Source organism: Aulostomus chinensis, chromosome 15, assembly GCF_037954235.1.
Source record: "Aulostomus chinensis isolate RoL2024-O1b breed Wild chromosome 15, RoL_Achi_v1.0, whole genome shotgun sequence".
NCBI lineage: Eukaryota > Metazoa > Chordata > Actinopteri > Syngnathiformes > Aulostomidae > Aulostomus > Aulostomus chinensis.
Window position 1 is genome coordinate 12346145 of NC_141334.1, and position 15358 is coordinate 12361502.

Here is a 15358-nt window from a genome sequence, read left to right on the forward strand (position 1 = left end):
TGTCATTATTCAATCACGTGACTCTGCACGGCTGTGGCAACCAATGAGGTGGAGGATGCTGTTTTACTGATGTGTTCGTCCAATTAGTCAGGCCACTACTGTCACCAACAGCCTCTTGATGTCACTAAGCAGAATTCTCTTGAATATTCACTTTGAGGAAAATTTGCAATATTTACATTTTTAAAAGATACCGACTAGATTTAAAAAAAAACAATAAAAAAGACACTTAAACTGTCAACATTAATAATTCACCGCACATTTATTGTGCAAATCAGAGTGGTAGTGGCAAGGTGTTACAGATTACATGATAACAGCATTATTGAAAGCTACAGTACTGTAATGATTATAATAAAAATATTTAAAACATATGTTCAACTTCCCTTTGTAGTGTCATGAGACATGTAATCAAGAATTTGGGATATTGCTGTTGCCTCTTAATCCATGTTTCTTTAAATAGTACTCTCCCCACGCCAGAGAACACACACACACACACACACACACACACACACACGTCTCCCAATCACCCACTGTCATGAATCTAGGTCAGTATCTCCACACACAAAACATCAACCCCCCAGAGAAGCAAAGGCATGTGGAGAGTGTTGTTGCCAATCATTGTCCATTTGGTTAATTAATTTGATTCACTGATTAGATTCATGCTTCATTTATTTCATTTTGTGTGCATGTGCATTCTCAGCTCCTCTAAACCCAAGGAGGGGAGACACAGGTGGGAGAACTCTCTCCCCTCCAGTTGGTCCGACAGCCTTATGATGTCATTTACTGAGAACTTAGGTCACATTCATGGTTTTCTCACTTTGATCTTATTGACCAGCCTCCTTTGTGATGTGCAGTAGCATCTCTACAAGTCATGGTGTTCCCTAGTCTGAACTCAGCTGTAAGCCAAATGCTAATATATGCTAACAACAGCTACAGAAACAATACAGCCCCAAAACATCAGTTTTCATCAGTTACAATCCAGGTCTCCTTTGTCCTATGTTCTTATCCAAAAACACTGTAACCGGAGCTAAAATCAAGAACAGTCACCATTAGCTTCATGCTAAATGTACATGGCCGGCTCTTTTTGCACTCTGGAGTCACAAAGAAGTGACGCAGGAGGGGGGGGGGGGGGGGAAATGATTTGTGAGCTCAAGACACCTGTTTGTGAGTTTGACAGGCGAAGCACATTTTCTGTGAGAAGTGTGGCAATAATGATTTATTAGCCTAATAAAAAGTTGATGTCTTTACTTTTGAACATTTAAAATGCTCCTTGCTCCAGACAAAACTATCTTCTGTCATTTGCGTTGGTCTATCATGTGTTCCTCTACTGAAGTGTAGAGTTTTATGGGCAAGAAAAACTTGATGATGACACATCCGGTAGATTTTCGCTAAAGTGTTGGTGTGAATTAAAAAAAGAGCAAAAAGTTTAAAAAAAAATTAACTTTGTACTAAATCTCAACAAACACCATTAAAATGTCCTGAACTGTTGCATTTTACTTAAGGTGGTTTTGGTCAAATATCCAGTTTACCATCATGTCTTTGCGCATTATAATCTCACCTGCTCAGCAGCTGGAGCTGCAGGCTGCATTTCTACTGAGGCAGCATGTCATAGGGGACATGCTTGATGCTCCTCATCAGAGGAGTAGAAACCTGTCATGGTGGATTCTGACGGAGCCAGAAGCATCCTAACCAGCCAGATGATGCTATGGTCGCTATGACTTTTAACATTAAGGCAGGCAGGTTGCTGCTTAAGGTGCAGATGAGCCACCAAATATCAACTAGATAGAGATGAAACAACATTGTAGATGTTAAGAGGTGTGTGTGCCGCCACACTCGAGTACTGAGAGGTCACGCACAGGTGTCAGCTAGGTATACAGGTTTTACTGGGGTTTATTCTCTGTACCAGTAACTACCCCAGTTAGCAATTAGCAAAGCAAGACTGATTAGTATTCTCCCAATGTTACTGCACTGAATTTTCCAATCTGCCTTGTTGGTTGATGTCTTACAAAGCTGTTAGCGCGCTCACAGACAACCCACGTAGGTATGAAAACATGCAACCTCTAGTCAGATATTAATTATCAGCAGGTTGTTTGTTACATGGGGTGCGTTGGGTGATCTGCATTCTGATGAAATGAACAGTAAAGCAGACTGCGGTTCTCAAACTGTGGATTGAGACACCTGCAGACGTGTGGGGGAAAAAAATTCAGATTGATGCATTTACATTTCACTGCCGGTGATGCTGACATCTTCTTCTTTGCATAGACTTGACTGAATGTGTTAGAGTCCAACTGTTGTCATACATGAAAACTTGTATAAACTATTAAAACGATGAGGCTCTTCTTAAAGTGGGGCCTGTCAGAAGAAAGCTGTACAGTTTCATTTCTAACAAATTAACCAGTCTATGCATGTGTAACCAGGTTGAAATGCGATGCATTTGAAAACACTTAAAACACTGAAGCCTTAATGGAATATGTTATTCTTTCTGTGGACAGAGAGGTGCAGGGAGTGGGCTGGAGTGGGGTCATATACACCAGTATGATTATTCTGGGAGGTCTTGACTCAAGGTTGAGAACCACTCACCTAGAGAGGCTGGGTGAAGGTTGTCTGGTGGCTTCAGCCGTGGAAATCTTGCACAATGGGTTAACATTAACTGGGATTTGAACACTTTAATATCACAAGTTAATAATCTCTCTTTGATACCTTTATTGCACTTTATTTGCAAGACATGCACAGCGGTCAAGGTGACATTCTGTAAAGCTGCTTCAGTATCCCTGGTGTATAAATTCTAATGGTGCAATGTGTGTTAATGCGTTCATTTGACAAACATCACCAAAGTCGTTCGAGAGCACTCACCTGTGTCTCCTTCAAGGTGTTTGGCTACTAAAAGATTCCCCTGGGTACAAACACCAAGATAAAGGTTCCGGGGGGACTAAGGGATAAAACAGGTGAAAGGGCAAGTTTTGGAAGAGGTTTTAATTCAAATTTAGTTGTAATTATGTTTTCTATGTATACTTTTGGGGTGTAAAACTAGTAAAGGGGTCACTGTAAATATAAAAAAAGAAGTAATTTTTACACATGGTTTATGGTAATTCAATCATTTTGACATTGTGTAGAAACCCCTTGCGGATGGCAGATCCAGGTGAGTTTAAGAGACTGCATGAGCCACCACTTTCCATCGGTGTGTGTTGCATCACCTGTAAGCTGCCATGAACTGCTGTATGTCTGCGAAGGCTGAATCTACACACAAGCATCCATGCTTTGCTACACTACACCATCACCTTGCTACCATTTAGTCCAGCAAGTAAAGGGTTCCTGGAACAGAGGCCAGCAGGAGACACACTGGTAAGCTCACTGCTGTGTTTCTGATGAGAAGTCACTTTTTATATAGACATCCGTAAAAGGTAAACTTCAAAATGAAGCTCATTAACATCCACTAAATCAAAAAAGAAAGGCTTACATCCTTTGTAACAGAGACCAACACTATTTCATATAATATTTAAAAAGACGGAGATTTTGTTTTAACATTAAAAACATATCTGCTACATGAAATCAAATCAGAGATAAACATGGCTACGAGTAAACAGACAGATATTTATTTGCAGAAACAGATAAAGCACCTAACTCGTAGACGTCAAATATTTCCTGAGACTTTTAATCCAGCAAGTGAAAAGCAATTTATGACAACATTTAGTGACATTTTCTCTGAAGATGACTCAGATTATTTCTTTGAACTCCTTGGCCCCTCAAACAGAAGACATTTTGCCTGTTGAGAGAAAGACAACAGCGAGGTTCAAGTAAACAAACACTCTGGGATGTTCAGTGACCGCTGCGTGCTTGTGTGCATGTGTTTGAATCTATATATATCTCTACATGTTTACAAGGGTCTGTGCCAACCTCATGCCAATGGAGTGTGTCAGCGGGCAGCCCTAGATGACAGTGGGGGCAGGTGTGTGTCTGATCAGGTATCTCTTGGTGTCTCTGCCCCCAGCAGGGTCCCTCACTGCCCCATAGAGGGCGACATGGGGAGTGGGAGGACCAAGCCACACCAAAGTGAGGTCGAGGATCTGTCTGGTAGTTCACTTTCTGGCCACTAGAGGACGGTGGTGACAAAGGATCGGAGTCCTCCTGCATCACGGCAACAAGGGAAGGAGTGTTAAGTTACAAAGAAGGAAGATGTGTTGTCAAATACAGCTGCTATGAACAGCAGGGCGACAAGTGCTGCCTGGTGAGATCAATTCTTTATACTAGCTTAGTGGACACTGTGACTTTCTAGATTAAAATAAATGTACTTGAATGCTGTTGTCAGAAGGTATAACATCAGATTCTAAAACATTTATTGATAGAAAACACTTGAGAAAATAATATTTTAATGAAGTTTCTGTCAAAGCAGTTTCCACCAAGACAAAGACTTGTAAGTCTTTCATTTATTTAAATTCATTTATTTATTCACATCAGCAGCTGAAAGTATTTTTAATCAGATAAAAAGCAAAGGTATCTGTACTTTACTTGGATATTTGCATGGTTTTATTCAAAGGAAATATTGTTCACTACTTTTATCTGAACCCATCAGTTACTTTGAAGGGAAAGACTTTTATGTGGAAAATGATGGATAAAATGGAAAAACTTTCAAATTTGAAGCCTGTCAACATTGAAAAAAAGTGAAACAAATATGACTTGACATGACTTTTAGACGTCAGTTATCGGACTGCGTGCTTGCAAACATGTAAAATGTTTACTTTTCATATTTAAGTAAACTCAGTGTCAAATACTACAGAAAAGTTTGAAATAGAGTACCATTTAATCTGGGTATTTCTAAATAAAAGAACCGCATGCTTCTTCCAGCTCTGTTCCGATCAATTCTACTTCCACCCTTTGATATCACATGTGACCAGCTGGTCCCAGTGAAATACGTTAGTCAGAACCTGTTGAGGGTTTTGTTGATGATTCTCTGAGTCAAGGGACCTCAGGCAGTACCAGCAGGGTTCAGATGGGCGCTCTGTGAAGAGAGACAGAAAACACGTCAATGTGGTCAGACGCCCCACGCATCTCTGCATGTGATGGTGTGTATGTGCGTGCGTGTGTGTGTGTGTGTGTGTGTGTGTGTGTGTGTGTGTGTGTGTGTGAGAGAGAGAGAGAGAGGGAGAGAGAGAGAGAGAGAGAGAGAGAGAGAGAGAGAGAGAGACATACTCTTTGTGCTGGAGGGATGAGGTGACACTGACGGTGGGGTTACATCTTCAACACTTGGCAGGGGGGGCGATGAGAGGCGGTCGGCTTCGTCTTCTGAGTTTATCCCCTGTGGTAAAGTCTCTGCATCACTGCTGCATGGACCCTCCTCAGCCTTCAACCACACAAACAACACATGATTCTGTTTGTTTTCATAGGAAAGCTGATGTACTGACTAAGTGGCTGCTACCTCTCCATCACAGGCCCCAGCAGCATCCCCCTCCTCTGCTTCCTGAGGGTTTGTGTCAGTCAAAGCTGTGCTGCTGAGATTGAAGAGAGATGCAGGAGAATTAAAAAAAAAAGAAAGAAAGAAACATGTTGTCCTACAGTAAGTGCCTTGCTGGAAGGTTATCAGCCAATCAATCTCCAGCTGATTACCTCAGCCGCTGTCACACTCAAGACCAGCGTCTGATTAGGCATGAACATTCACAGTGCTCTCTTTGCCTTACCTTTGGGTACACTCTCCACATTCCTCCTTCTCTCCTTCCATCCCTGCTCGTTTGTCTCCCTCCCAGGGCGCCCGATGGGTTATTTCTTATAAATCCTGATGCTCTTTTTAAGATTATTTCTCTATGTCTGTGTCCCTGCTGATCCACCCTGCTGTCAAACTCTCTACTCTCTCTCTCTCTCTCTCTCTGCGTGTGTGTGTGTGTGTGTGTGTGTGTGTGTGTGTGTGTGTGTGTGTGTGTGTGTGAAACGGAAACTCCAGGTGTTTAATATTTGATGTGTCTGAATAGCTCACAAGCAGGTTTCTGTAAAGAGTAATGAGGTGAAGGCTCTGATGTCCCTGCGGTGGCGTCTGCGATGACACAAACAATCCTCCTAACACAGAAACTATCCCTACAGTCCTCTTATTGCACCATGGCAAGTTGTATTTTTTGAAAGCACAGTCATTTAAAGAGTTAACTAACAGATATGGTTTAATGAATATTCTTATTACAGTAACATATTTGTTTTAATGCTGAAAATTCCTTCCAAGTTCAGGATGATGATTTGTGAATGAATTGATAACATTGGAGTTTAATAACGTGAAATGAAATGGAAAAAGCTGAAACAATTCTATGAGTACATTTTTTTTCATCAAAAGGGGGAGGGGGGGGGGGGGCGCGACACCACTATCAGATCTAATCTAATCATGAGGTTCTGTGGGTAGCTGTGGATGGTTGCAAGATGATGTCCAGACATAAAAGAAAAAGATTCCAAAATTATGAGGAAAAAAGTTTCTGTGGATGAAAATAGTAATAGAACTACTATCAAAGTAGCAGCTGATTTTTAAATGAATTCTAATGAGTCTTTTATTTTGGAGGTCCTTTACTGAAATGGTTGGAAACCTCTGATTTAATTTTTTTTTTTCCCCATTGGTTGAAGACATTAAGTCCTGCTTTTGGTGGCTCTGACGTGTATTTGTCATTACTTACTTTTGATTCAAAAGAGAAAAGAAACAAATTAATGAAGGGATTTTTTTTTTTTTGTCACGTGAAACGCAATTCACTCTTTATATTCAAAAGAATGTTTTTCAAAACTACAGCTGTGAATGACTTTTATTTCTGGAGGAAATCTTACACTGACAAGAATATAGGACAAACAATAAATCACCATCCATATGAAATTGTTTAAATTTGTTAATACTTTCTGAATTTATTTAATTTTTACATGTAGAGACCGAATAAAATACTGAAACGGCCAATGCAAGCTTTGAAGGCCTAGAATGTTTGAATGAAAAAAATCCTAGATAGAATATACTTCAAACAGCCAAGAAAATAACCAAAATAACATGAAAGATGATGACTTTCTGTCAGCCACAGCCTCAGAATGTGTCTCTCTTTGTGTGCTGACAGCAGGAGGACTGCCATCTTGTGCCCGCAGCAGCGTCATCACGACTGCATTGTAAGTGAGTCATTCCTCCAGCAGATGGAGGGAGAGCGTTTACTTTATGGCTCATAAACCTGTAGGTGGACAAGTCAAACAAGCAAACAAGCAGAGCCATCTCAGTATCTGTCTGTCTTCCCCCATCTTTCTTTGTCACCCTTTGTCTTTTGGGTGTTTTCGTTTTGTTCCACTATATAGTCCGAGAACACCTCCGGTCTCTCTCTCTCTCTCACTCTCTCTCTCTCTCTCTCTCTCTCTCTCTCTCTCTCCCCTCAGCATCACTTCCTTTCGCAAACTCCAAAATAATCCTTCATAAGATAATACAGGCAGCTCATGTCCACCAATGCTTTTTTCTACGCCAGTCATCAACTAAATTATGATGTGACTTATCTTTTAATTTCTGGGTCATTTTTGTAGAGCTGTGGAATGTGTGTGTGCGTGTGTGTGCACCTCTTAAAAGGTGTGCGTGTTTTCAGCACACTCGCTGATGTGAGTGTCAGTAAGTGCATGGCAGGTAGGGAGTAATTTGAGTGTTTTTTTTCCCCTTATATATGTGTGCTTTTTTTGTGGGAGGAGTGAGACAGGAACATAAGTGGCGATGACTCACCAGTCTTTTGTGACAGTGGTGCAGAGAGAGTGCTTTTCACCATTTCCCTCCCTTGGGGCTTGCATACAAAACAAGAGCTTGAGAGAGGATGAAAAAGAAAAGGAGAGGAAGATTGGGTGTTAGGGAGCATTAAGGAGGAGCGGGGGTATAGATGATTACAGGAGAAAAGGGAGAAGATGGGAATGAGGATCGAGTATGAGATAAAGGAAGGGGGAAAGAGATGAAAGGGGAGAACAAAACGACAGGGGTTGCAGAGATCATAAACAAAGGGAAGAGAGGCCTCTGCAGCTCTGCTGCCGTTGTCCTAATGTCTGGTGATAGCTTGGAGATGCAAAGATTACGCTCAACAGTCGTGCAACACACAACAAGAATTAAATGAGTCACGTGATGTTAATTTGAAACTATGTTTGCGGTTGAGTTTTTAGGGAGCTTTTATGGTGAAAGTATCTGAAAGTCATCACAGTTTTTAATGTTATCACCCACCTGCTCGTTAAACAACCTAACGTGATACACGCAAGGCATGAAATTAGTGTTTCGCTTGACAGATTCAAAGATGGACGCGCTTAGAACACATCAGAAGTGAAGCCAAAGGGTCTTGATCTCCCTCTAGTGGCTGGTTTCATATTTAGGACATAAATAACACCCCCTCCATGTCTGCTGATGAGACAACAAAATCAAATTACACGCCAGCAGCGCCTTTCTAAAAATAGTGTCTGTTCTTTTAGGTAGTTCTCATTATGTCCAAGAGTTTGGTTGTTTTTGATGTGTTTAGTTTTGTCTGATTATTTGATGCAACGGGGATGTGAAGGCACGATTGATAGCCCCTCTGAGTGAAGTACGGTTACTCACAGAGAATACTGGGAATTGTATATCAGAGAGTAAGTAGTTCCAGTTGAGTGTCTTGATATTGTGCAGACTCTTGATGAGAATGAACAACAGCATTATATAAGCCTCTTGTACCAAACATTTTGAAGGAGAGAATATAACTACGCGGTTACTCTTGGCTGTCAGTAGAGAAGTTTTGTGGTTGGACCAAATTGTTCTGGGGGGGCGGCATGGCCCAGAGGTAGAGTGGCCATCTACTAAAGGGTTGCTGGTTCGATCCCATCTTCCCCCAGTGACAATGTCCAAGTATTCTTGAGCAAGATTCTGAACCCCTAATTGCTCCTGATGGTCCTATAACGGACTGGTGACCTGTTCAGGGTGAACCCCGCCTCTCACCTAATGTCAGCTGGGAGAGGCTCCTGCCCCTCTGTGACCCTTAATGGATAAGCGGTACAGAAGATGGATGGATGGACATCCTAAAATGAAGTGGGTCACGAGTTCTCTGTCTGGATTTGATGTTTGCTCCAAATATTTGTGTTTTATCTGTAGTGGCGCGTCACAGTCACCGTGGCCTCAGAGCACATGAGACAAACTGCTTTTGAACAACCGGGGAACGTTGCTGGACGGATGCATGGACAGATTGTTCTGCCTCTGAGCCAGAGGTGTAGGTAGCAACAGCACAAATTCTACGTCTGTGTCAGGTTTAGAAGACACCGTAGCCTGTTTCTGGACTGATGTTTGAGCTGCATGACCCACTGAATTTAGCCCCATTTTCAGCCTCGTTGGGCCTTGTTTGAACAGGTGGGAACAAGGAGGACCAATCGCAGCCTGATTAGCTGCTCTTAACTCTGAATGCATTTCAGACGTCTGAAATTTTGGCCGTCATCACATTACGCCAATCGGTAGAGAGTATTCGAAAAAGCAGGTCCGTGGAGCCGTGGCTCATTCAACTTCTTCAAGAAGAGCAATCTCGTAATCTTGCATCAATTGATGCTCTGAGATGGCCGGCTTTGTATGTAAACAACTTGGTTTTTACAGTGATATCACAGAATAAAAGTCATATAAAGCACGATACTGTATCGGTATTGGATGCTTAATTTACAGGTAAGTCCTGCTTTGCTGATTTTGGTTAAAGTGGAGCCAAAGTTCTGCTGCTGTAGAAATTCAGGGTCATTATTCAATCAAGTTTTGAAGGCCTAGCAGTATTAATTCAATATTAATACCACTAATGGGGCTGACATTTTTCCGAGTGCTTCTGTAAATGCTCGGGCTCCTTGGGGCCATCGCTGATGAATTGCTGTGCTGTCAGACTCCTTTGTGCCAGGAGCTGGATGTATACCAAATTTTGTGCCTGTTAGAGTTGAAGCCTTTGAAAAAAAATTCAAATTTCATTTTAATTATAGCACACCCACCAGGCAAAATATAAATGATTACTACAAGGATATAATGTGATCTAAAGCCTGACACACAATTATGTATTGTACTGACAAATTTAAATCCCGATTGTGTAGTGTGTCACAGAAATGGGAATGTGGGAATGTAAGTAGCAGCATTTCAACAAAGCTCTTATTGTCCATAGCTTGGCAACAAGGTGTGAAAGGGGACTTTATGAAAGGCCCCTTTCCGTAGACGCCAGTGTGTCAGCATCCTCCACTTGACCCACATTATCAGAGCAGACCTGCATCTTCAGGTTTCACAGCCATTGAGAGCAAAAACCACAATAAAATGACACTTTTAAATCTTTATTAGCCACATTTTGTGAGCAATTACTCAGAAAATGATTTTTAGAACTTGAGGGGAAAAAAAGGTATAGAATTCCCTATTTAACCCTCAGAAATTATACAAGTTTGAATTTATTTATCTAATATTACATGACGAGACTGAGTGTTCCACTTTTTCACACATTTATTCTTGTGTACAATCATGTCTTACTCTGAATACCCATCGACCAGCCAACATTTCCCAAACTGGGATACATGTACAAGTGCATGTTTCTTTTCAAAATCCATCCATCCATTTTCTTTCACTTATCCTGTTCAGGGTTGCAGGGTGGCTGGAGCCTATCCCAGCAGCTTTCAGGCGGGGTCGCCAGTCCATCACAGGACCAACACATAGAGACAGACAACCATTCACACTCACAGTCAATTCAGAGTATCAATCAGCCTCGTCCCCTCGTGATGTCTTTGGACTGTGAGAGGAAGCTGGAGTACCAGAGAGAACCCACACAGGAACAGGGAGAACATGGAGACTCCCCACAGAAAGATCCCGTGCCTGAGCCGGGGCTGGAACCCAGAACCTTCTTGCTGTGAGGCAACAGTGCTGACCACTGCACCACCGTGCCGCCTTCCTCTCAAAAGGAATACTGTGTTTATTTGTGTAGCCACTGGTGGTGCAGAGAGGTTGAAGGTTTCAGGGGGTACAGGACTTTATAAAGTTTGGGTAAGGACACATTCGTCTCTGGGACATCGCCATGGAGCATGACCATCGCTTGACTATTGAGCGGCTGCTTTAGTTATGCATTTTTAATTGGTATTTGAATGAACACTGCCATGAGATTGATGTTTTATAATAGAAGCAGCGATTCAGTGATGGATGGAATGATAATGAACTGTTTTTCTAGAGATTAGATTGCGGATGTTAAGATCCATGGTTCTTGTGAAATGACTGTGAAATTACAACAGTACATCATTCGATTGTCTAAAACTTCAAGTTTGGTGGAATAAATGCAGAAGAATGTGAGTGAGCTTAAAGCATTCCTTGCGTCTCTTCTCTTGTTGCAATATTCTGGTCACTTTTTGCTCTCCTCAACACAGTTGTAGATGCATGTGTGTACGCATCACGTACCATTGTAACACAAGCCAAGGTTTCATTAAAAGTCCAACAAATCATTCCGTGAACAAATGGATCCGGTGCGGTCGTCACACCATTTTCTCATTTAAATTCTTTTTTTGGTTGGATTTTACTCCAAAATCTGAGGACTAACAAACTTCTTGTTCGTGCAATGTGCTTTTAAGTGTGAGAAAACATGTCAGACAACAGAGAAACACACCGAGATGAAACAGGCGCGGTTTCCTGAACATGCAGCCGTTATTCCCCTCATTTGATGATGTATACTGATGTTTTGAAATGCACTTGAAATAAAAATAATGAAAAAAAATCTCAAAGGGCAGATTTTCTCTCTGCCTCTGATTATTTTCTTGCAAGTAGCTCCTGTAAAACTTCTCAAGTTGGCAAAAAGCCCCTCTGCGCACTGTCAGGCTGTCGGCCTCTCTAGCTCTCACTGCTATCTGCTAGGTGACATCAAATAAATCTTTTGTTGGACAACAGTGTCTTATCTCACCAATAGCGTTTTCTGAAATAGCAAAAAGGAAAAAAAGTCTCTAGGAATGAACCATGAGTAAAGCTGCTGAGCGTTGACTTTTCAAATTTGATGTAAATAGTTGCACCTACAAATCTAATCAAATTTCAGTAATTAAATGAGATTGATTCAATGTATTATTCTTTCCCTCATGGAAAAAAAAATCACGTCCTTGAAATTTACTTCACTTATTATTAGTTTAACTGACCAGCAGCGTTCACCAGTTTTTCAAAACCAGTTAGTCTCATGTGCTCTGAGACTAACTGCCCCTTCCTTTGAGGATGTCTATGCATTTTCTATACCACTTATTCCTGTTAAGGATCGGGGGGGCTGGAGTCTATCCCAGCTGACATTGGGTGAGAGGTGGGGTTCACCCTGGACGGGTCGCCAGTCCATAGCAGGGTCATCAGGAGCAATTAGGGGTTCGGTATCTTGCTCAAGGACACTTTAACATGGTCACCGGGGGAAGTGAGGATCGAACCAGCAACCCTTTGGATGCCAGATGGCCACTCTACCACTGAGCCATGCCGCCCCCTCATTATTTTTAATGCGGCTGTTATTTTATTTGAAATATTGCACACCAATGATTTATCTTGTCGGCTAATCCAGGTGTTAGCATTGTCACATGCTCCTGAAAAACAGTGGGATTTTTAATTTGAATCTTGGATTATTTCTGAAAATGAGTATGAGGTTTGTTTTGCGAGATAATCCTCAGGGTTCTTCAGGTGCAAGTGCAATCATTAGAAGTACAATGCTAGCGCAAATTTTCAACATCACTTCACCTGGCGTTACACTTCTTCGGTCAGTGGGACGAAGTTTAAATATCTCTGTCGACCCCTGCAGACTCATATAACCACTTGTTCGTGACTGCCATTTATATGATACAACTTATTTATGTATTTTAGGACTCATTTTACTTCCCTGTGAGAAAGAAGGTGTCATATAGATCATCTGTGTAGAATAAACTGTAGTTTCTTTTGTGGTACTGGTGTATACACTCAGTCACAGCTCACATCAGATGTGTTCATTTTTTGGGCGTTGAACAGGCTGTGGTTAATTCAGCTCAAAGTCTGGTAATAATAGAGATCTTTATATGTATGTCATTTGTTTAACTCCAGTTATTACATTCTAAAAATGTGCTTCTATGTGGAGATCAAAAGACAACAGGAAATGAACCTGATGTCATCGACTGGCAGGTCAACAGCCATGTGTTTGGGTAGACTCCCCTGTCCGCCGCAGAGACCCTCACATTGAATTAAATCAAAGTGGCAGGGAGTCAGCGCATCTGTTGGGCCTCAGGCTGGTGGGGGACAGCAGGTTCACAGTCCTCAGCTGGTTGCTAGCAGGGTATTCAATCACTGACAGGGACGCCTCCACTATCAGTGCATTCACAGTCACACAGCAGTCCAGCGTGTTCCAACCACAACCAAATAAATGTGTTCTTTAAACTCCCGAGCCAAACGGGGGACACAACAAGGGAACCCGGTACGCTGCTTACATGAGTCCTTCTCTCAGAGGGTCCCCAGACAAACGCATCATAGCTTGCAACTATTCTCACCTGAAGAATGATATTTTAAGATCTTTTCTTTTACAGCAGTATAAAGATGGCTATTGATTGTATTGATATTGTTTATAAAGAATCAAACTTGGCCAAGTGCAGTAAAGATTAAAAAAAAATCCTTTTTCAGAAATATCAGGAAAAAATATCAGTTCACCATAAATAGTTTGGACATTTTTTAAGTGAGCTATTGAAATGCCGCACATAAAACAATTGAACTGAAACCTGGATTTGTTTGCTGTGTTCGGCGGTCTCATGCACCAGCATGTAGATAACTTTCTTGGATGGTCGATGAGAATGTGAAAATATTCTTCCTGGAAGTTAAGTTGGAGGATAATTTTAAGGATTTTCCCACATGATGAGCATCGTTAGCATGCTAGCTGCTGGAAACAAAAAAACAAAACAACACTTGAGCACGTTTGAATAGGCTACTGCCTTTGAGCACACCGGCCCCAAAATATGGAGATGTGCAACTTTAGCATAATTCAGCCAACTCTTCCTGTTTTCTTTCTTTTTTTTGGGGGGGGGGGGGGGGTCCTTTCCCTCACTTCAGTCGTCACAACAGCAAGCGTTACTTGCCTTGCACTGGACTAGCAAGAATCAGTTCTAGGCCTTTAGTCTAATCTCATTGTAGACAGCGCCCTCTGTTGAAATTGAGTGTAATAGCAATACAGATTTAATGTCTTCTTCTTTTCTTCTTTTTTTTTAAAGGGATGTTTTGTTTCCTCTGAGGACGTTACTGGTCGGCTTGAGATGGTCCATTTGCTGGTTTTGGCCCCTGGGGTTGTAGGAATTCACGAAAGAGAAAAAGCTTCAAAAACTTGAAATGCAACTTTAACCTCAAAAAATTCCAAACAAAATCTAGTTTAAAAGTCCTACCCATCCAAACATCTAATAGAATCTGTATTCTACTGCTATTTTTGCACATTTTACACAGAAAAACCCTTACAAATGCACCTGGAGTAGAATTATACCCACTTACAATTAACATTCAGAAGCTTCTTAATGATCTTAAGTGTAATCGAACTCAATTCGAATGAACTGGACTGAATGGAATTGATCTACAGAGGCAACCAGCTTTATTAAAAAACAAAACAAACCCACGATATTCAAGCTTGAAAATGACACCATGAAAAGTAACAATTCCAATCAGCTGTTGAGATCAACATGCTATTCAACCATATTGGCAGCCTGTTAATCACTGTCAGGGTTTGTAGCAATGACAGCAGACATGATGTTTGTTTTGATGCCAAATATGCAGCAGCCAGAAGCACTTCAAGGAATTATAGAGGAAGGACATACTGCCCGTGTGAACTGAATGAGGAAGAGGAGGAGGAGGCGTGGAGACAAAACATGGCAAAAAGAACCATTAAAACCATCTATATACCTCTCAGGCGGCTGACTGGCTGACTTGAGGCAGAGACGAACATATTATCTATAGCTTAAAGGAGCTAAATTGTTAGGCAGCTCAACAAGAATGTAAACGTGTGTGTGTGTGTGTGTGTGTGTGTGTGTGTGTGTGTGTGTGTGTGTGTGTGTGTGTGTGTGTGTATACATCCACATTGTGGAGATTTTCTTCTCTATGAGGTACAAAAAGCTTCATTATAAACTGGTGAAGAGTCTGAAGGCAAATAGTGGTTCGGATTATGTCTGCAAGTTAATGCAACGTTCCCTAAAATGATGGAAACACGTGTGTGTGTGTGTGTGTGTGTGTGTGTGTGTGTGTGTGTGTGTGTGTGTGTGTGTGGTCCTGCGCAGTAAAGTGTACAGATGGATGACTCATTCACCAATCATGTGACTCATCAATCACTGCAGTTACCATTCCCCTCCCTCCTTCTTCGTTCTTCAGTTTTTCCTCCCTCTTTCTGCTCCCATTCCTGATTGTCTTTGAATCTAATCAACTCTCTTTTATTGATCTGTG

At 41.5% G+C, this 15358-nt stretch overlaps 1 long non-coding RNA gene across 1 annotated transcript; it reads right to left on the reverse strand.

The window, feature by feature from the left end:
* Positions 1–5276: 5276 nt before the first annotated feature.
* On the reverse strand, positions 5277–5804 carry LOC147248719 (uncharacterized). Its single transcript, XR_015109255.1, has 3 exons — positions 5670–5804; positions 5411–5483; positions 5277–5335 (listed from the first exon to the last, which is right to left on the reverse strand). It is a non-coding gene; the product is annotated as an uncharacterized LOC147248719 (long non-coding RNA).
* Between the last annotated feature and the right edge of the window lie 9554 nt (positions 5805–15358).